Source organism: Phoca vitulina, unplaced genomic scaffold (genome assembly GCF_004348235.1).
Source record: "Phoca vitulina isolate PV1807 unplaced genomic scaffold, GSC_HSeal_1.0 scaffold76, whole genome shotgun sequence".
NCBI classification, from domain to species: domain Eukaryota; kingdom Metazoa; phylum Chordata; class Mammalia; order Carnivora; family Phocidae; genus Phoca; species Phoca vitulina.
The window spans coordinates 6,361,034-6,384,649 of NW_022589779.1; positions in this window are offsets into that span (position 1 = coordinate 6,361,034).

The following is a 23,616-nucleotide window of genomic DNA, read 5'->3' on the forward strand; positions in this document are numbered from 1 at the left end:
AAACAGGTGTGTTCTTTCCCTAAGTTCTGAACCCATAAAAGCCCAGGTTAGAATCCTGAAAAAACCATATCCCATTTGTCTAAATGTGGGAAATTTTTAAGCTTTGCCATTCCTCAGTTTCCAAATCTGTAAATGAGATCATGATCATGTACCCATTTCGTTGGGTATGGGTTTATGAGAAGCTTACATAAGTAATACATTTAGAGCACTGGAAATAGTAACAGGAACATAGAACAAGTTTATTGGGCACTTTCTATAATTAATGGTTAGTGTGGGCAGAGTAACTGGAAATTTTGGAATAGGTTAAACATTTCTGAAGACCTTTTAAGATTCCCCGGATGGCCAGATCACCAGTGTTTCCTACCCTCTGACTGCAGAGAACACTGAACAAGAGGATAGCTAACATTCCCCATGGTACCCAGTTATAAGCTTGTCCAAAGACTTTCCTCTTTAGCTATTTCATCCTGGCTCATTCCTTGTTCACTGTGTGACCCTCAGCCAGTCACCTCCCTCCCAGACCTCAGGATCCTCATACAGATGATAATGGTGATAATCATTGTACCTACACATAGGGTTGTTATCAGGATTAAATGAATTACTCTAAGTAAAATGCTTAGAACAGCACCTGAATCATATTAAGCAATTGATGAATCCTAGCTATCATTATCATCACTCTTCTTTTTATTATTTCCCTTAGTTAAAGAACTATCTGGGGGCACCTGGGTGGCTCAGTTGGTTGAACGTCTGACTTGTGATTTTGGCTCAGGTCATGAACTCATGGGTCATAGGATGGAGCCCCAAGTCAGGCTCCATGCTCAGTGGGGAGTCTGCTTGAAGATTCTCTCCCTTTGCCCCTCCCCCCACTTTCCTCTCTTTCTCTCTAAAATAAATAAATAAAAATATTTTTTAAAAAAGAACTATCTGAAAATTAACACGATATAGGGTATCACTCACATATTGTCAAGCTTGGTTCTAACATATAGTGTCCTTTGCGTTCCAATCCTTGGCTCTTCTGCCTCTCTTGCTTGACAGGAACTTGATTTGGTTGGTCGTTAGGCCACCCAGAGTATTCTTAGTCTATACCTGCCATGCGAGCCAAAAGGGAAATATGATATACACCCTTAAAATAGGCTATCTGTTAAGAATTCCCTTGCCATCACCACCCCCCAAACCCTGTCACGCACACTCTCTCTCCAATTTGAGAATGTGGACATTCATTTTCAAGTCTGTGTCCTTATCACTGGCGATTTCTTTAAAGGGGACAGACAGACAGACAGTATCTATGAAGATGTAGAACATGGCAGCTGCTCTAAATCTGCCCATCAGCCTCATCTCGTATCTTCTGTCCTGCTACGTTGGGTGGCTCATCGTCTCACCTTTTTCATTCCCCTTTCATCGCTACACAATGTACTATTTCACTCTGAGGAGAAAATGGAACACCTGTTGTAACTCTTTGAGGATCTTGTTCTGTGTTTTCTTGTAAAACCAAACCAGAAACCCCCACTGGCAAAACCAGCTGTGCCTCATATTTAATCATAAACTATAAAGTGTCAAGGGAAGGAAGAAGTGAGTTAGCCAATGAAAACAGTACGCAGGGGGCCAGAATTGGTTTTCAAGATTTATGAGCTGAAAGCAAGTCACACTTTAATGGGATATTAAGTGAAACCCATCTTACTCATGGAAGACAGGCTGTATTTTCCTACGGAAGCCTATATGGAATGCCTCTTTTTTGAAACTTGAGTTGTCTCCTTAAAATGATATGCGTGTCAGAACATTATAATAAATCTTCTGAAAACTAGAAAATAATTGACGGTTTGGTACCATGGAAATTATATATTTTTCCTCTAAATTGTGTCAGATTTTTATCTACTGGTACATGTTGTGAGTGAAGTGTAGGGACACAAAGCAGGGTCTTATATTTCAACTTGCTTTACCCTTCGTTTGAGGTTCTTGTAATTTTGAAAAGGAGGCCCAAATTTGGTATAGGGAGTAAGACGTGGACAGGGTCTGTCCTCAGTGTCTTCAGTACTTTTTTCCCTTATGTTCCAAATTCTCCTTCAATCCTGGCTGCCAAAAGGAACTCTACCCCCACTTGCCTACCACTCCCGCCCCCAAATGGCATCAGGAAAAGATGGACTCTTAGTGTGGATACGGCCATTTAGAAGAATATTTGCATTTAAAATATCTTCACTAAGTGTGGAAGGAAACACTGATGCATCTGGGGTATGTAAGGAATTACTACGCTTTTGTGGGGGAGTCTCCCATCCTAGGGGCACCTGTCAAATTATATTCTCTACATTCCTTATGATGTGCAGTGCAGAGGCTCTAGAGGAGGAGACCGTAGTGAGCTTCTCAGTGTTTTCTAAAATCACACTAAAATACTAACTAGGAGCCTCTCTGTCTGGCCAGACTGGGTATGGGAGAGACAGATATAGAAACAATCTTAGAAGTGAGGCAAACCAGCCTGAGACAAAGAAATTAACTTAAGTATCTGTTAGAAATGCCCTCTATCAGGCAGGAGGGACCCTTGTGCTGGAGAAGGAGGGTGGTCAACTGTGAGTGACCGACACAGACGTTGACTTTTCTCACTGTACTCAAATTGAGCAGAGCTTGAACGTTCTTCTAGGAGTTCTTTCTTTAGCTTGTGAAGGGTGATGATTTGGAACATCAGGCTATAGTCTCCAGGTAAGTCAAATTATGAGTCCTTTTCCAGATTAGTGTATACTCTACAATGCCAGGACATCTCTTTAGCCTCTACTTTGGGAGACAATACATTTAGTGGTTGAGAAACAGGATTTGGTATCAGACTGAAGACAAATCCCTCTAGGGCAGGAATGGCATCCACCTCATTTGTTGTTATACCTGGTTCTGCCTGGCACAGAGTATATACTCAATAACTATTTGTTGGATGTTGAAGGAATGAATAGATGGATATATGAATGAATAATCTGTTTGCAATCCAGAGCTGCTATATTTTAGCTTTATGGCCTTGGGCAGGCTATCTAAACTTAGTCTCAATTTTCTTATTTGCAAAATTGGAAAAAGAATACTTACTTTACAGTTGGAAGAAATAAAAATCTAATGTATTGATAGCCCTTAACACAATGCTTTCATAAAGTTAAGCTTTCATTATAATGGTAGCAGAAGCAATAATATTAATAGCTTTCATATTCACAGTATGGGGTTGTTTTTCCATGGGGGAGGAAGTAAAATACCAGGTATAGATTCCTGTGGCAGCCCCCTGGAGGATGGACAGTGGAGAACTGCACTGCAATGGCGTCTGGGAGTGTTTTAAGAGTTTTAGGTGAGAGACCATACATGCTTTGGCCTTGGCAAAGATGGTAGAAAAGGCTGGGGTTGGGTCTTAGAAAAACTGGCTCAGTTTGAAAGGGAGATTGGTTTTTAGGAAGTCACTGATGTGTCTAGCCTCAAAGCTCAGGCCATTTCTACCACAATGTGCCACATTTGACCCCCTATATGACAAAGATGGGGGCTAGATCCAAGAATGCAGGGTGTGTGTGTGTGTGTGTGTGTGTGTGTGTGTGAGTGAGAAAGGCCTGGAAGTCATTGCCTGGTTGGTAATGGAGACAAAGAAAGTCATGGGGGCAGTTAGTGGGAATAAGGGAAGGGTGTGTGTTAATTAAAATAAATTCCTGGGATGCCTGGGTGGCTCAGTTGGTTGAGCGCCTGACTCTTGGTTTTGGCCAGATCACGAGTTCATGGGTCATGGGATCGAGTCCCATGTTGGGCTCTGTGCTCAGTGGGGAGTCTGCCTGAGACTCCCTGTGTCCCTCCCCACTACCAGTACAAGTGTGCGCACTCTTTCAAATAAATAAATAAATCTTAAAAAAAAAAAAAAGTCAATTCCTGCTATTTTTCCCTTCTGGCTGGGACTGGACTTACCTGTGACCTTACCTATGGGAAGCATGGCTGATATGCTGACACACTGGGTTCTCTAACAATTATATGCACTCATTCTTTCTGGTGAAAAATGATGATGTTTGCCAGCACGTGATTCTATGCTACCTTTACAGCCAATTTTCATGGCCTTTGCTATTTACAAAGCACTTGCTAAAAGGGAATCTATAAAAGGCACAAAGAAGAACCAACAGAGAAAGTTGGTACCCTGAATGTATCTTATTAGCCGGGGTACACCAGGCATTGGGCTAGGTATTTTATATACATTATGTCTAATTTTTACAATCCTTCTTTCCATTTTATAGGTGGGAAAACTGAGACAGAGGTTAAGTAACTTGGTGAGTATGTTGGGAAGTCAGGATTCAAACTCAAGTCTATCTGAATCCAAAGCAATGCTCTTTCCAGTACTCGGTAATACGTGTGAGGATGCAAAGTTAAGCAAGGCCCTCACTCTCTGCCTTTGTCTTCTCTCATCTGCAGTTATCTTTCATTATGTGGATAGGCTCGGTGATAGGAATAGATATGTTGATGAAAAATATCACTTGCTATTCCAGGGACAATGCCTATGTCTTTTTTTTTTTTTTTAAGTAGGTTTTACACCTAGTGTGGAACCCAACACGGGGCTCGAACTCATGGCCTCTAGCTCAAGACCTGAGCCAAGATCAAGAGTCGGATGTTCAACCGACAGAGCCACCCAGGTGCCCCAGACAACACCTATATCTTAATAAGAACTATGGACATTGAGTCCTTAATATGTGCCAGTCACTCTGCTAAGAGTGTCACATTCACGATCTCATCTAATTGTCATGAGCGCGTGAGCTGAGCACTGTGCATGCGGTGGGTTGGGATGAGTACGAGCTCCTTCCAGCTCTCTGCTGTGCCTCACCAGGGTGGGGTCTGTGACACTGACTTCCAGGCGAGACACAGTAGGAAAATTACACGGGGGACTCCTGTTGCTGACGGTCACAGCATTCTCTGCCGCAGCTGGTATAGGCCCTTTCCCCTCCAAGCACCCAGCGAGGTGTGAGTGCAGATCTAGCAGTCCTCCCTTATCCGCAGTTTCGCTTTCCAAGGTGTCAGTTACCCACGTCAGCCACAGGCGGGAAGCTGAGGGTCCTCCTTCTGACGAATCATCAGAAGGTCAGCAGGAGCCTACAGGTGCGTCGCAATGCCTATGTCATTCACCTGGCCGCCTCTCGCAGCGTGGGTACTTCAGCATCTCACATCCTGAGAAGAAGGGTGAGTACAGTACAATAAGAAGTTTTGAGAGAGAGAGAGAGAAAAAAAGAGAGAGAGAGACCTTATTCACATAATTTTTATTACGGTATAAATGTCTCTCAGTGAGCAAATGGGACGGCTCTGATTGAAACCCAAGGATGTCTGTTCTTAGCGGCCAAATGCCTGACAGGGAGGTCTATAGCTGATAATCTCCACCAGACTGTAAAGTCTTTGAGGAGTATTGCGTTTCGTCACCTTCATAACACGTCCGTACAGAGTAGGGATTCCGTAATTCCGGTTACTGAGCACGGCCATGGAAAGGTGCTCGCTCCAGGTGACGGGATGGTGCAAGGCATAAGGGACGCGCTCAGTGCTTTTTAATCGACCTGGACTGAAGCCAGGGTTATTTTTCTATTCTAGATCTGACCTCTATGAGCTCCTTTTGGCCAGTTGTCTTCAATGATTGTGGTTCTTTCACACCTACCTTTCCCAGCAGTTTACAGCCTTAGCATTCTGCTCACATTTCATTTTTAACTAAGCCTCCCTGCTCAGACCTCTTCCCTGTGTGAATAAGGTTTGATTTCCACAAAGAGCATCTTCCAGTCAGAATTCCATACTTGGCCATTTCTGAGCTGCGAAGATCTGACCACAGTGGAGGAGACATTATTTCTCAGAAAAGGACAGGGCTCAAAGCTCTTGATTGGTCTCAGGGCCCCATTGTCTTTGGTGCAGTTTTCATTAGAGAGATCCGGGCTGGTTCTTAGGAGCTTCCTGTGGGCCAGCTGCTACGGTGGGGTTGGCAGCTACCAGGTGTGGCCAACAAACATACCTACCTCAGAGGCCAGGGCCCTTTGAAGTGCCGCAAGAATGTCACACTTCAAAGAAACCTCACTGCAGCTGTCACCTGGCTATCTAGTGGAGGTCAGGGAGTTAATATGCAACCACAGACCCAGTCCGCCCACCTCTGACCAACACCTGGGAAGCTGAAGCACGTTTTCCTCCAGTGCAGAGGATTTGAAAGCCTTGCTCCTAATTTATCTCAGCATTGTTCCTACTTTATCTCAGCAAGAGCTCAGTGCCCTGAGTTTTTAGATAAAAATCCACTGTGCATGTCCATCCAACAATAAAATAAGTAAATGAGCTGCATCTTTTTCTTTTCTGAATAGGAATTGTTTTGTAATGAAGTAAGTATTTGCAATTACTATTAGCAGGAGTTTAATTATGGGACTAATCTGTGGAAAAAAGAAATCGTGAGGCTTCCTACAAATGTGGCATCTTTTATCTGAGGATCACAGTGCATTGTATGCAAATTAATGAACTCTCCTGGGCTTGGTGTGCATTCAATTACTGTTTTAAATTTTCCTTGGGCATCCGGCACTCTGGGGCTGAAGTGGGAGGCTAAAGTTTATTTATAAATTGCAGCAAGATGGGTGCAGATTAGATCTAAAAAAGGACTTCCTGGTTGTGATGTTATTAAACGCTGGCCTGAATCACTGTGTCAGTTTTTAAAGACTTGCATGATGAGGATGTCCTGCCACTTCCATGGTGCCCTTTTACCACCAAACCAAATCCTCCTCCTCCTCCAGTAGAACAAGGCGAGTCTTTGACTTAAGCACCAATAGTAAAATATCAAAGGAAAGAAAAAGACGATTGTAGTGGGTGACCTAGGAAAACCCAAATTCTGGACTCTGTGAAGACCAGGGCAGCAAGGTGTTGATGCCTCAATTAACATCATAAAGAACACATTTTTCACGGAGTAGCTTTTGCTGCTGTTCCTATTTGCAAATTCAGACGGTAGCTCCCTTCGCCTCTACCCCCACCTACACAGTCCAATAAAGATTATAGGTTCTGTGTTTTTAAGAAATAGGATAGACAGATATCTGCATGTGTGTGTTTAGGGTGAAGTTTCCTTTCAGATTTCTGTCCAATGTCTGACAGAAAAACCAGCCCTGCTGTTCTAATATGCCTTCTGACCTTGGTTTATATAGGCTTCGTGTTTCTTCTACCTACTCTTCCTTGGGCAGGGAGAGAAAAGATTTGGGAACACAACAGGCTCTGTGCAAACTGTCTACAACTACTCTGAGGGCGGAAACTAGCTCACCTCTCACTGTTCCCCAGTCTCCTTCTATCTGTGTCTTATGGCCAGTTAGAACCATCAAGTTTCTCTCTCCCAGTGTCTTACAGCTTATTAGAACCATCAGATGTTTCTGTAGCTTTGGCGCTAACCTTTGCAGGTAGTTTTCTTCTACCCTTAGGAGTCAGCGTCCCTGGACTTGTATCCAGCTGAAGCAGAGTGGGTGGAAGGCCACAGGAGCTGAAGACAAGGGTTTCTAGAATTGGGATGCTTAGTTCAAAATCTGGTCCTGTCATGTACTAGCCATGGGAACTCGAGTAAATGTCTTAATCTCTCTTCCTCAGTTTCCTCATCTGCCAAATGGGTACAGTAATAATCCCCACCTTACTGAGAAGACCGGAGGGTTTGCATGCAAAACACTTCATAAGCACATAATAAGCACTCAAGAATGCTATGATAATAATAATCATTACTGTTAATTAATCGGACTCTAAAAATATTAGAATGAGCCTTCTAGGGGAAGACTCATGCTTATATCTCTTCCTAGATCCAAAGCACCTTCAATTATTATAGTGCTTCTCTAGTTGTGGATTGGATCTTATTAATGGTTCATGGAATCATTTTAATTGGGTCTCAATTAGCCTAAGAAAAAAGGAAGAAGAGCAGTACGCAGATGGGTAATAAGGATAGTATTGTTTTATAAAACTTTTGTTTCTATTATACATGTATACTTATATGTTATATATGTTTACTTAACATACTTAGATATGTATATTTACACTTATACCCACAGGAGGAGTACAGAATACAATGTAAAATATCTTATTTCAACTGTAGTCAAAAAAGTGAAAACCATGAGGCTAAAACATACAACTTGAAGAAGAATGCCTGTTGCAATCCTGTGACTCCTCTATGTTGTGGGTTATATACTGAGCTCTTTCAGAATGATAGGGTCTTTTAGAAATAGGATTAGGAAAGTCATATGTGCAGCGAATGAGAGAAGAAAGGAATCATTTGAATGACTTACAGGGCAGAGAGGAAAAAACCCATTACGTATGTAGTATGTAAATTATAAAAGCTCCTTCTTTCCAAAGTAAATATGTGCAAAGGGTTAATATCCTTACTGTATAAAGAACACTTACAAAGTATATGAATAGCTAATTCACAAAAGAAGTGAATAGCAAACAAGCATATAAAAATATCTTCAACCTCATTAGTAATAAAGGAATACAAAGGAAAACAGTAAAATTATTTTTTCACATATCAAATTAACAATTTTGTTTTATGGTATCACCAAGTGTAGAAAAAGTTATAGGGAAGTAGATACCTCCACACAAGACTAGTGGGAATAAAGATGGGTAAAACTTCTTTGAGGGAGCAATTTGGTGATTTCATTGCAAAAGTCATAAAATTGTATATACCTTTTGAGTTGACAACTCTACTTGAAAGAATCTATCCTAAGGCCATAATAAAGCAAGTGAACAAACATTTAGCAAGCAGATGTTCATTGCAGGAATGTTATAGTAAAACAATGGAAGATAAAACATTTTATTAAAAAAAGATGGTTAATAAAATAAACTTTGGTATGCTGATACAATTGAATAAAAGTCATTAAAAATGATGCCATGGTTGGCTTCTGGAATAATTCCCCTTTGTGTGGGGACTGATGCCCACAGGCAAATCCCACCTTGAAAGGAGGCTTTCTTTCCTTGGATACCAGACATCTCTGAAATTATTAAAGACTTAGACCTTAAGTTTTGCAGCTTTTCCAAAGTGCACCAGATTGAATGTAGGCATCAGTGCTAAGTTGAATAATAAGAATGTGATTGACTTTTAGTAACATATAATGTGGAAGAAAAATTGCAGGTTACATATGCATGGGCCAAATAGCCCACACTTGCCCTGCCGTTCCCCCTAAGAGCCCCGACCACACCAAGTTCAGCTTTGGCCTCCCTCCCGGGAGCCTGATGCAAGAGTCAAGCGTTCCGGACTGTGTGTTACTGTTATACCCACTGATGGAACAGCTGTCCCTCCCCTGCCTGGCCCAGGAGAACTCAGGGCTTTGAACTAGGGCCTGCAGTGCTTGCCACTCTCAGGGTGCTGCCCACCTGCCTCCCTGTGGTCAGCTGGGAACTGTGGTAGCTGTAGTCCTTACTCCCCCAGCTAGCAGCTGGGGGTGAGGATGACTTGGGGAAGCATTTAGTCTTCCTTTTTGTTTTCCTCATATCTACTGAGGCTAGGCCACTGACTAGTATTTTTAAAAAATGCTCCTAGCCCCACTTTTGAAATATAGAAATTAACCTTTAATCAGACTGTAACCTGTAGAATGATGGCTAATAATATGGCAAGTGAAAAAAACAGTTATGACACAATATAATGTACAGCATAGTATCATTTTAGGAAGAATAGTGTGAATTCATACACACTAAACATAGGTCGAAAGAGAGAATATAATATTGATATTATATATTATATATTTTGTTGTTATATATGATATACATTAATTATATGTAATTATAGATATAATTTTATGGGAAGTATGTACCCCATAAAATTAACAGTATTTCTTTTTCTGGTTGGGAGGATTCAGGTGGTTTCTCCTTTCAGTTTCTTTCCCTTTTGGAATTTTTCTCTAACAAGCAAATATTACTTTAATAATGAAGACAAACAAACCTTTTTGTCATTGCTGTTGTCTTATTCACTGATGCATGGATCCTACAATGATATCTATTGGACAGTAGCCTCTCACTAAACATCACGGATAGAGGAATGAATGGAAATGCTGAGCGTCATTGCTTCTATTGAGAATGGAGAGCAGTGAAGAAAGTTTTTAATTCATTGTTCCTATCACTTTCTTCAAATAGCCTCAGCTTGTTAGGTTCACAGGTTAGGGTTTGGTTAGTACGAGTTGAAAAACATAACTTTTTTTCTGCTTCAAAATCACTCATGGCTTTGGGCTCCCTGTTGTGGGTGCTCTCTTTCCTCCCCTGCAGAGGGTTCCTGTTTGCTGACCCCAGAGGTCTGACTACTGTACCCCAGTTAACCTGTCAGCTGAGGTTACCTGATGGGGGTCAGGGATGAGATGATGACGGACTTGGTCCTTGGTGTTCAACTCAAGTTGGCCAGAAGTTGAAGAGAAATGACACAGTGGCTACAGTGTTCTTCTTTCTTGTCCTTCTTCATGGGGTTGTTTTGAAGCATAAATTAACTGAAGCACCAGGTGTGGGGATGGGAATGTGGCGCGTGATCAGCACATGGAAGTTTCCCGTCCATAGCCCTCTCCCGCTTCACGGCCTTCTACACTGGAGGTTTTCCTTTGGAGGCTCGGGGAGCTAATTATTTCAAGCTGGTGTGGGAATTTAGCTCCGGAGATTGGTAGATCAAAACTTGGATTGTTCTGACCAAAAGGAGCACCACTCTGTACCTCATTAAGTGTCTTTTTGGCATTTTGTCTTTCTTTTCTGGCTACTCTTCTGCTCACACCCCTTTTGGAGTCTGCGCTGATGAATCTAAAGTTTTCACGGTACCGCAGGGTTTGTGGGAACTGAATACATTTCTTCAAGATCTAACATAAAAATAAGTCTTGGCCCCATGCCTAAAAGAAGTCACTGGGAACCCAATCAGAGCCGGGCAGTGAGCCCAGGCCCAGGCTAATGAGACATTTACATTCTAGGCCTTCCCTTTCACTTTGGTCTTCGTGGGATGCATTGTGAGTGTGTACCGCGGGCGGAGGCCGGCCGTGCTTCCTAGTTTGGGGCTGTGCCCTCCCACAGCAGAGGAGGAGCGTTATGAAAACACACACAAAAAATCCAACACGTTTAACAAATGACAAATCCTTAGCCGAGAGCAATTACTTGTTTTTTTGTAACTACTTATTTTTCATTTAAGTTCTCTTCTAAGTCTTCGCATCTTCCATCCACGCTGAACCTGTTCATTGCTGCAGTCTAATCATTTACTCTGACAGGAGGTAGAAATAGACAAAGGAAAAATGTAATCTCATTTCTTTCCATATTTGTGGGAACACTTGGCCCTAGCGTCAATATTTGTTGGAGTTTTAGGAATCTACCAGATTCGGGAATATTTAAAAGGCACCTAGAAGAGAATTCGGAATTGGAAAATAAGACCCAGGAGGAAGTTGAAGGCACAGTGATCATTTTGTTTGGAGAATAGCATTGGCTTTCTAATGGTCAGACAGTCACTAGTAGATGGAAAAACAAGAGGGAGAGTACTTATGTTTAACTTAGGTTAAAAGAAGTATTTTTCTCTCAGATAATGGATGCTAGTATGGCAAAGTGTGGTATTTTTTTTCCAAAAATAGGAAAGCTATTTGTGCAATTTGTGCCAGAAGAGAACCCAAAGGTTTTGCGGGTAAACTTGCAGGTTTTTTCTAGGCTAGGGAGAGACCAAAGGGAGGCAGACACCGTGGCTCCTGAGTTAAAGAATTGTTGTTTCAAATCAGGGGTGAGAAGAAACAAAGTTAAAGTTCATTTCCAGAAATTTCAGGTTCCCAGATTTGAGAATTGCTTTTCAATAATGGCTCTTTGTGTAGTACATTTTTATTTAAGCACAATTTCAGAGGTGTCAAGAAAAATAATCCCAATCTTGAAAGTAAGGGAAAAAGCACAGGATGTTCTATCAATATCACATTTGGGGAAATATTTAAAATGCCACTGAGGATTATACAATTATTCAAGGAAAAATCCCTTTTGCTTGACGTACTGTTTACCACCACCAAGGCCTAGACTCTGTGAAGTTACATGATGATTTATAGATTTATGTCTGGTAGAAAAGATAACTCCAAAGATTACATTTTCATTGTCCTGTAGGACATGAACCAATTTTGTATTTAACCTAGCACTTTTATTCCTACATTCTCTTTTACAAATTTATATAAATACCAGGTCCCCAAATGCCCTTGGAGGCAGTTTCCATTCTGCTGGCTCCCCCATCAACAAGTTGAATATGAGTTAACATGTGTTCGTTCATTTGTGTGAGTCGTGTTTTAGCTATTTAAGAATCGGGGCACCTGGGTGGCTCAGTCAGTTAAGTGTCAGACTCTCAATTTTGGTGCAGGTCATGATCTCAGGGTTGTGAGGTTGAGCCCCTCGAGATGGAGCCTCGAGATGGACCCTCGAGATGGAGCCCTGCGTCAGGCTGGGTGTGGAGCCTGTTTAAGATCCTCTCTCGGGGCGCCTGGGTGGCTCAGTCGTTAAGCGTCTGCCTTCGGCTCAGGTCAGGATCCCAGGGTCCTGGGATCGAGCCCCACGTCGGGCTCCCTGCTCGGCGGGAGGCCTGCTTCTCCCTCTCCCGCTCCCCCTGCTTGTGTTACCTCTCTCACTATATCTCTCTCTGTCAAATAAATAAATAAAAAATCTTAAAAAAAAAAAAAAAAAAAAGATCCTCTCTCTCCCTCTTCCTTGGCCTCTTCCCAACCCCCTCTAAAAAAAAAAAAAAAAATAATTAAAAATTAACTATTTAAAAATCATTCTTTGACAGTGGAATTTGATATCTTATTTTCTGAGTAAGATTTCTCATTATAACTTCTCCTCTGCTCTTTGATTAGTGAGGAATGGCGTCATGATTTTACCAACATGTATTTTTGTGGAGGCTGCATGTATAATTCCACCTGTATTCTTCCAAAGTGTTTTTAAACCTCTGACAAAACTAGTTCCTGATTTAAACAGTGTGCAAAATCTGTCCTTGTTCTTAAAGGAAGTTAGGGTGAATGAGACTTCATAGCAATCCAGGAATTTTATCTAAATAGAAAAATCAGTGTTTAATGTAGCTCAGTACAGTCGATGAATGGGTCTTGCATACATACGGTTTTTGCTGGCTACTGTGTTAAAAGTTAGACCTACCCATATAAATGGTTTTGGAGTAAAAAGACTGAATTGGTTTCCAAGAAAACCAGCTCTTTAAAAAAAAAAATATACGGAATCATAAACAGTTGAATTCAGTCAGAATTGTTTGTTCATTGCCTGAATGAATTTGACTTCTTGTCCTTGAATAATGATCCGCTTTTTGGTGTGATACAGTTGCATCTTTGAAATTTTGGAGCTGCAGAATGATCTCAAATAGTCTTGATTGCTTACAAAGAAAAAAAGGCAAGAGAAACTGTGCCGCTTTATTTTTTATTTATTTATTTATTTATTTTTAAAAGATTTTATTTATTTGACAGAGAGAGAGACAGTGAGAGAGGGAACACAAGCAGGGGGAGTGGGAGAGGGAGAAGCAGGCTTCCTGCTGAGCAGGGAGCCCGATGCGGGGCTCGATCCCAGGACCCCGGGATCATGACCTGAGCCGAAGGCAGACACTTAATGACTGAGCCACCCAGGCGCCCCAAAACTGTGCCACTTTAAAAGCAAACAGATACACATATCTGGGACTGTAGCAATTCTGTCTCTTTCATTCAGACAGGTAAGATCCCTTTATGGAAATAAATACCTGATACCCAGAAAGGAAATACTTATTATATAAACTTATCTGGTAGCTGGAAATAAAACTCATGACAAAGGAACTCCAGATGTTTATCTTAATGTTTCAATATTTAAAATCAGAATAAAAGTACCAGTGATCTTTATAGACATAGATTTCTTTAGGATACTCGTTCTAAGTTAAGTACTTAAATTCTTGCTTAGAGGTGTGTATAAACTGCCAGGAAGTTTTTTTTCTTATTGAGGGCAGTGAGTAATGATAGAAAATAACAAGCGGGTTGCATTTGTTTTAGAAAGCAGTATTCATCAATTTGCTCTCCCATCTGTTTCATAAATATGGTTTGGCCTTTGTTTAAAATTGGGGTAAGCTTATGCTCATCATTGTACTAGTTCCTTTAGCAGCTTATTTCCAAGATAGAGTATCAATCAATATTTGACAGGAGGGAATGCTCAGTTTTCTTAGGTCAGTATATCAAAAACTCTAAGAGCAGGAAGGAAATTCTACACTCCCAAGATTGATAAAATTAGAATGACTCAAAAAATAAAAAGAATTGAGATATGATTTTTTAAACACAATTTTACTAACCAATGTATCAGTTACTCATATTTTTAAGGCTGATATTCTTGGTATGGTATATTTGCAGGCATCTAAGTTACAATAATTAAAAATGGACAAACATAAACTCAGATTTACAAAACTGTTTTTAACTGTTGTTAAAAGCTCCCTGAAGATAAAGATGTTTATTATTTGTTTCCCTTTTGACTAGTAAGGCATTATAAATAAACGTAACGAAAAGCTTTCATCTTTTTTTTTTTGAGAAAACTTTGATCTTAATAAAATATCTTCAAATTAAAAAAAAAATTGTGATTTGAAATTGTTGAAATCAGTTTCTAGAACCACCCCTACCCCCAGGCTATTCACGTTTTCTTGGTCTTTGGTGGTTTGTATGTTTGTTTGTTTGTGGGGTTTTTGGTTTTTTTTGGCTATCAATTATCAAACCAATCGATAATGGGTGACTGCTGTCTTCTCTACCAGCCTTCAGAGCTGTTTATCTCAATATGAAGGTTCTACTAATTCTCTAGTTCTGTAGGTGTTAATGTTGGCTTATCTTAAGCAATGTTTATATAATTCCTTACTGAAGCTCCTCATCCAGCTTTGATTAATTTGGGGAAAATAGAAATGATGATCTGAGAACTATTTAGACCCCCCAGTCACAAAATAATTGGTCAAGTTGTTTTTACTTTTTTTTTTTTTGACAACTACTATTAAAAAAGAACAAATTATAACAGCAATAGATACTCCTAGCTGGAGAAACAGAAAAGAATAAAGACTCATAGGGGCTCAAAATTAATCCGCAAGGCTAGATCCGCCGAAGAAGCCTGTTTCTCTTTTGTTCAACAACTTCTAGGAGGGGGTGTCTGTTGCAGTCAAAACCAAACTGGTAAGTATTTTTAAAATCTTTGCCCCCAGATTCTTTTCTTTAATTAATAAAATGATATTCGGATGGGTAAAATCAGTGATGGGGATTAAAGAGTACACTTATCATGATGAAAAACATAAAATAAAATACAGAATAAAATGATACTCAATTGTAAATAGAAGAATAATGATAGAGATAAACTATAGTTCTCATTCTTTCAAAAATATCGGCATTTTGTTCATGTAATGGTATATGGCCTGTAACTGGTACCTTTACAAAATAAATCAACTGACTGCATTTTCCTGTGGATAGGCAGATAAATCTTAGAGCATTTTTTACTAAATGAAGAAAAAATTTCTTTTAACTTTTCCTTGAAGTCATTCTTTCACATTGTACACAAATTATTTAAAGATGACTTTCCCACACTACGACCAGCCAGCTTAATTCCTCCAAGACATAGGAATGACTTAAGACTGTTTTTAGTTTTCTTCAAAAAAGCAACTTTAGCAAGCTCTGTGTCTGGAACTTGATGAATCTAATGTAATCACGTTCATCCTGAAGCAACAGTCACCATGACCAGAAATTGCTCAAAATATGAAAGAATATAGTGGCCCTCAAAGGAAATAACAGCTCAAAGCATTTGTGGAGAGGTCTGGACATTTCAGGAATTTTCAGCCTTTGGGATTTAACAGGTGGAACACACTAATTTGTATTGCTTGGTCTATCTATCTAGTAGAAAGGTTTGCGGTTCAGCTCCAGCCCATACAGAATTGGCTAGAGACAAAACTGAGGCAAAGTTCATTCCCATCCTTGTCCTGATTGGCTAGCACCGCGGATAATCTCAGGGGCTCTGGAGTCAGACTGCCTGAGTTCAAATGCCGACTCTACACTTGCTGGCTCCATGACTTTGTGTAAATTGCTTAAGCACTCTGTGTCTCAGTAAACCCATGTGTAAAATACAGATATCAGTGGAACCTACTATCATGTGAATATATTGACTTACCATGCATACAGAACTTAGAACAGCTGTCTGGTACAGAGTAAGCGTCTGATAAACATTAGCTGTTTATTTTCATAATTCTGCTTCTGGCATCCTAGGACTCTCTTTTTATTTCAGTTGTTCCTATGTATTTGCTTTTAAGTTTATTTTGTGTGTGTAATAACCACATACCTAGTTTTAACAGTACATTAAGAAAAATTAATGAGTGAGTCAGGGAAAATTCTAGGGATGGAGAAGCCTTTCCAATTCTCAGATACATAATCACCTAAGTACTGTTTACTGCAGGCTTACAAGTTACCAGATAAGCAAGGTGAAGGAAAATTCCTGTTTTGAGAGCAAAGGCTAGGGTGTTCCTTGTGATGCACAAGGAGGATTAATTGATAAAACACTAAAAGAGAAAATGTCCTGTTCTTAAGTGACAGGGATTTGTTTCTTTTATGAGATAGACTATCTCTTTTTCTTGCATATTCCCTTTACTCTTACTCATCCTTCAGGTCTCAGCTTGGACGTGATGTCCTCTGAGAAGACCCCCTTCCCTCCTTGAGTTCTCGTGTGAAACTTTCCCATCTTCTACACCCCAGTTATAGCACTTAGCATGCTGCATTGGAAACAACAGTCAACCTGTTAGTCTCTCCCATTAGATCGTAGATCCACGAGAACAGAAACATTATCTATCTTGCTTATTGTTGTAAGCTTGGCCCCTAGCACAGTGCTTGGTGTAGAGTAGATGCTCAGTAAAATTTTGTTCTTTTATGTAGGGCATCCCAAGACCTTTAAACTTTGGTGCTGGTGGCTGTCAGTTTGGAGCACTGGAGGGGCTGGCTTGCTGGGTGTATTCTCACATGCAGGATATACAGGAAGGATGAATGAGGCCCCTGGAATCCCCCAGGCAATGCCCATGTGCTTTAGCTTCTACTTACTTGCTTTCTTACTCCATGCTTCACTCTTCAAACAGAATCTTTAACTCCCGATAAATGAATCGCCCCTGATAAACCTACTGCAGGGGCTGGGGCTGGGTAAGACCTGCAGTAGGCATTGGGGCGGAGAAGAGACCAGTCACTTTCCTGTTCACTTTCGAACCATCCCAGAATACAACTATATTTGTGCAGAGCTCCCATCTGTGGATGCCCAGGTAGCTTGTTTCCATTTCCATTTTCTGGCCGTGGGCTGCTCTGAGACTTCCTCCAAAGGTTTATGAGTATCTTTGCTGGATAACTTAGAGTTAAACTTCCTTTTGGAGGATATAAATCTTACCTGAGTCATTCAAAGGATTCTTATTATTCAGATTTCTTTGTAGGTGTCAGGTTAACCTGGCTGGACCTGTGGCTTTCCTTCTATCATCTCATCTGCCTGTTGATCTCACTTGTTCATTTCTTTCTGCTGAATGAGGATATTAACTGGTCAAACGGTGTGTATACTATATGCAAAATGATGTTGCTGCTTTGTCAAAAAGGAGGAGTTCTTTACCTTCTTGCCATTTGAATGAGAAGAAAAGATCTATTAAGAAGGTTTGTGCTGGGTAATGATTATGTGCCTCTATCTCTTTTAATTCCTGCTTTAAAAAGGAAGTGACTCATACTGTAGATAAACTGGACTTGAAAGAATGTCTGGCTTATGCAAAGCTCTTATTTACATACTAGTCTCTTTCATTCACAAGGAAATAGGGACTCAAGGACTTTAGAGTTCCTCCCTTTTTCTTCCTGTTCTTTGATAGCCTAAATGATCTCTGGGAGGATTTTCTCTTAACATGTCCCCCTTAACATGTCCCCCAAACCCCCAGGCTTTCCTTTCTCTGTTGGAAATAGGAATTGCATGAATGTAAGAGCAGAGACCAGAAAGATATTATAAGAAGTTCCTCTATCTTACATTCCTCACTCCTGAAAGGCTCAGCCCTTCCACCACTAGTATTTCATGTCTTCTTGTCTGTCTAGATGAAGTTATATTTACACCCTACAATGTCTTCCCTGATGTAGGAAAGACGACATTAGGGTTCGAAGCCGATGGCCAAGAAAGAATTCTTGAGACGTCTTTGGTGCAAAAAGGTGATTTTATTAAGGCACAGAGACAGGACCAGTGGGCAGAAAGAGCTGTACTGGGGTCATGAGCTGTGGCCCATTATATACTTTCAAGTTGGGAGAGGGTTAGGGATAGCGTCTCTAAGGAATTTTGGAAGCAAGGTTTCCAGGACCTTGAGGGGGTTAGCTATTGTTGGGAAAAGGTCATTTATTACCATCTAATAAAACCTTAGTTATGAGACCCTTCAGATAGATGTATATCAATGGGCCATATGCTTGGGGGATGATTGCCAGCATGTATGTTGTGTGGTTTAGAGATAAAGGAAGTTTCTAAAAGAATTTTTTATGTGTTAAAGTAGGCTTACAGGATCCTGGGCATTGGGCTAAGATTGCCTTTTGCCTTTAGCAAAGTGTCAATATCGAGGCAGTTGAGTCCCTAGACGAATGTCACTCTGCCTGTCTCAAGGACTTGTCACTGGGTGTAGGTAGTAAGGAAATTTAATAATTTTTCTTCTGCCTTTGTTTCCCAAATCATTCCCCAGGGTTTAATAAAGCAGCCTAGTCTAGAGTACAGATGCGGGCATGTGCATGAGTGTGAGCTAGACCTGGCTCAGTCTTTCTAGCTGCGTGGTCTTGGGCCAGTCATTTCTCTTTTAGCTGATTTCCTCACCTATAAGTGGGAATCCTAATACTAGCTGAGTCACAGGACTGCTATGATGTTGACATGAAACTTTAGGTAAAGCACGTGGCCTAGTAACTGGCCAGTGGTAAGCTCATCCAATATTTGAGATTGTCATTAATAAGAATTTTATTTGTAACCCAAGTTAGTCTCTATTTTTTGATTTTAGGTTTCTTTTTTTTTTTTGCCTTTTCTAAATCACTTCTTCAACTTTATTTTGTTTCCCAGTATTTGTTGAATAAATGAATTTGATGAATGAATGGTAGTGGTTTGTGTTCCCAATTATAAGAGCCTACTATAGTCTCAAAAATTCTAATTTGTTTTTGAGATTCCTGGGCAGGCAGACCGGTTGCAGGGTGAAGAGTTGATTCTTCTCTATGACAGAGTTAAAAGGGGTTCCTAGAAGCCAGGTTTCCTTGCCCTGCCCACTGGCTTCTGAACCGGAGGTGACCTCAGGCTGGTGTGATCCAGAACAACTCCCACTTAGGCTTGGCAAACGGCATCCGGACAGGGCAGTAGGCAAACAGTCCTCTCTTGTTTTCCTCTTCCTTAAAATAACCCTTCACACACTCAAAGACAGTTATTAACTCAGTCACAGCTCATGCATTAGTTCAGGTATAAATGACTAATAAAGTCAACTCTTGAGTTTTTCTCAGAGAGTCTACATTTTATTTTTATTTTTTTATATTTCTTTTGCTCTATGAATCCTGCTTTGTTGTATATTCATTCATTTATTCTCCCTATCCCTTTTTCTCACTCCCAACTAACCAACTAACCAGTGGTAAATGGAGACTTGAGGGCTTGACATTAAGGGATTAGTGACACAGTCCTTCCATTCACCCATTCAACAACCATCTGGGAACATGTCCTCTGTGCCAAACAGTGTACTAGATGTTGTGTGTATATTAACTAAAAAACGAGAGAGAGAGAGACAGATATAATCCTTGTCTTTATGGAACTTAAAACCTAGCCTCATCTTTATGGGAAATTTTAGGTCTTCATTAGGACCCATCCAGCATCCAACCCTCCCAATTCCATAACTGTCTTAATTCTATTTGACTTTCACCTCCATTCCACTTCAGCCATCCTTTAACATAGGCACTTCACAGGCATTTACAATTATACTTGACCTTGTCATCACCCAGAAATGAAATCTTAAGCTCCAGAGACTGGCTTGCTGACTACAGCCTCCTGTCCTTCCAGCTTTTTTACCTCCATTTTCCAGCCATGCATTTCCTTTGAGACATCCAGCTCCTTTTTCTCCCAGTCTGTCAGCCTCTGCCGTATGCTCACATCCCTTCCTGTCCAGCCTAGACAGGATGATGGCTTAATGCTTTGATTTGTCTCTAGCCAATACCGTCACATCCCTTGCCCCTCCTTCTGCCATCATATCCTTCAGGATCCTTTCCTTGTACCAGTGCACCTTCTTCATGTCCACTTTTTCATCAAGCTTGTGAGTGCTGCTAGGAAAACAGTCATTCAACTTTGTCACAACAAATGTATTATCTTCAACTTCAGGCAGGCTTGCTTAAGTTTGGTAACCTTTCTTTACATCTGTGGTTATCTCTTTCTTTCATTCTCCACGATTGCTTTATTTTTTTCTTCAGGCTTAAATTTTTTTTGTGTGTGAAAAAAATTTTCATTATGGAAAATTTCAAACATACATAAAAGTAGCATAGTATCATAGATCTCCATATATTTGTTACTTAGTTCATGACCAATCTTGTTTCATCGCTGGCCCCTATTGCACCCCCGGATTATGTTAAAGGAAACCCTTGGCATTATATGATTTCATCTGTGAACTCTGTACATATTCTAAAACTTAAAGACAGTTAAAAACTAATCAGCCCCGTCTGTTTGAATGCCCTTCCTTCTCTTTGGTTAGCTCAACCTTTGAGCCTCAGGCCCAGGGTCACCTCTTCTAGGAAGTCTTCTCTGACCTCCAGCCCAAGTTAAGCATCCTTCTTACCTATCTGCTTCAGAAGTGTCTCTTGACAGACTCACTGTTCCACACTGTCCTCCTGGCCAGTGCTTATACCGGTGGCCTCCCAAGTCATGGTATGTTCCAACTTGAAAGGATTACCCCCTGATTTTCTAGGTTGAGATTTGTCTGTTTGCACCTTGCTGTCTTTAAGAAGGGAACCCAAACTCCCCGTGTTAGCCGTTCAGATACTGTTTACCAAGGATATGTCGAGGGCAAGGCTCTGTGTTAGACATCTTCAGGGTATAAAGATAGAAAGCTTTCCTCAGGTTGCTTAGTGAGGTAGAGGAGATAAAATATCCACTTACCTAAGTAGAATACAGTCATAAAGAGGTTCAGATAAAATGCTGTGAGACAGAAGAGGGTGTGATAAAGGGCCCTGAAGTCACCAAGGGGGTGGAGGAAAGCCCTATGTGGGGCTAACGTTTGAGCTGAGCCATCAACACAGATGGGCAGGGGACAATTATGGAGGGAAGAGTATTTGGGGCAGAGAGGCCATGAGAGAGGAGGCAGAGATGAATTTGAATTTTAAAACATGGGCATAATTTGCTATATATCTATCTGAGAATTAGCAGGCTCTTTTCTTTTTTTTTAATCATAGAAATTGTATAGCACTGCATCATGGATCTTCTGCAATTTGAACAATATTTATATAGTATAGATATATTAGCTTGTATTATCACGTTATTTTGGCTGTCTGCTTTTTCCTAATGTTCAAAGAGGCAAAAATTCGGTAACATTTGTTCATTCAATAATCAGTTATTGATCTTTACTAAGAGCTAGGTATAATAGCATCTACAAAGATAAGGAAGCTGAAATCACTGCTCCCAGGAAATCATAGTGTTGTGGGTGTGGTAAGAGATAGAAAGGTTATCGGTTGGTTAAAATACAACACGGCAATAAATTACTCTTGTTATAGAAGCTGAGCCAAAGGGAGCCCCTAACTCCATCTGGCTTGGGGGTAGGAGAAACGGTCAGGGAGGATGTGAAACCTGTCAAGTAGGTGGGTGTGGAAAAGCTCCCAGAGAGAGTTACAGTATGTTAGGAGTGAATGGGAGGTGAGAAAACAGAACCAGGGTGTTGTAGCATTTTGTACTTTTGCAGATTTGCAATAGGGCTTCCGCAGGCAGTGTTTCCTCGCTGATCCATACTGTTTTTACAAGAAGAGGAAAAATAGAACCAGGAGGAGAAAGGAGAAAACCTGGTTCTGCAGATCTGACTCTGCAATTCATGTGCTGTGTAATTGAGGAAAGTTACGTAATATCTCTGGGCACCTGTCAGTTTGGGCACAAGCCAGATGACTCTTTTTTTTTTTTTTTTTTTTGAGGGGAGAGGGAGTGCGAGTTGGGGGGGAGGGGCAGAGGGAAAGGGAGAGAGAGAATCTTAAGCAGTGCATGCTCATAAGTGGGGCTCAATCCCACAACCCTGAGATCATGACCTGAGCCAAAATCAAGAGTCGGCCGCTTAACCTACTGAGCCACCCAGGCACCCCAAGCCAGATGACTTTTAAAGCCTTTTTCCGCTTAAGTGATCTAGGGCTCTATTTTCCATAACTTTTCCTTTGATGATGAAGTTGAACATCTGTATATTGATGGACACTGGATTGAGATATTTGGCTCAGTGTATGCTGGGAAATAAGGAAACCCATTTTCAGACATTTTTTTCCCCATGACTGAGCATTGTTAGGTTTACATCTGTCAGAGTGGCTGTTCATCAGCTGTCTTCCTTAGAGGGAGGGAGGGAGCCATTATTTTATTATTATTTTTTTTAACATTCTAACACCTTTCCTTGCCTCAATATCAGTACTGCTCATGAACTACATAATACGGTGATAAGAACTGAAATTACTCATTGACATTATCATGGGGCTATTTTGAAAACATTATCTCATGTTCATTTCCTAGAATATCACCAAGTCTCTACAATATCAGTTCCTTAAAAGAGCATGTTGTTTTTGTTCCAGCTGAAGCCAAAATACTTTCGTGAATTTTGTCTTTAGTACTACCAACTTCCTTCTCTGATACTATGGCCAAAAGCATAGCTTTCCACAAACCAGAATCTGATAGAGTTTGCTGAATTTGAAGTTAGCTGTTTTCAGTAATTTGTTCATCTTTACTCTTTATGTAGAGTATCTGCATTGTAGGTTACTTTTGGAGTGTCTCAAATCCTGGACTGAATGTGTTTCATCATTTCCTGTGCTTTTGCCATTTCTTCCCTCAGCCCCATCCTCTGGTCAGTCCCTGTGTGTTCAGGAGGAGAGAACTCATTAACCCAATGTTAGACAAAGCACCATTTCACAGTGGAATCCATCACGAATTGGTATTTTATGTATTCCCAAAGGTAGAAAAAGGGCTTTCGTATTATCTGAGAGTTTAGTTTGACTCCATTAATGTGGTAAAGTGGTTGTCTAAAATTCAGACACTTCTCTTGTGTGACCTTGAACTTTTATTCATGAGACCAAATGAAGTGAGCATTCATTAGTGTCTCTATAGGACTCTTTTAAAAACTTCTAACGAGTTCCAGTTTTCTTTGCCTTTTCTAATAATATTGATAGATTCATGCCTTCACTTATCCAAAACATTTAATTCACTTTTAAAAATACTACAAAGTTAATTTTAGGCAGCATTCTTAAATGCATTTGAAGTGAGAACAGTTAAGGGAGGGAGAGAGTCAGCAGTGTTTTGTGACATCCAAAGGCAGAGGCATACACAGTAAGAAAACGTGGAGCTTCTGGGAGGCCCAGGGCTTGATGGCTTAGATTTCAGTCACTGGGACTTGTTTCAGCAATGGTCTAGCCTTCACTACATGAGTCATAAACATTAGAAGAGTCCATACCTTCAGCCAGAAGCAATGGAAAAGAATTTGTTAGCATGGAA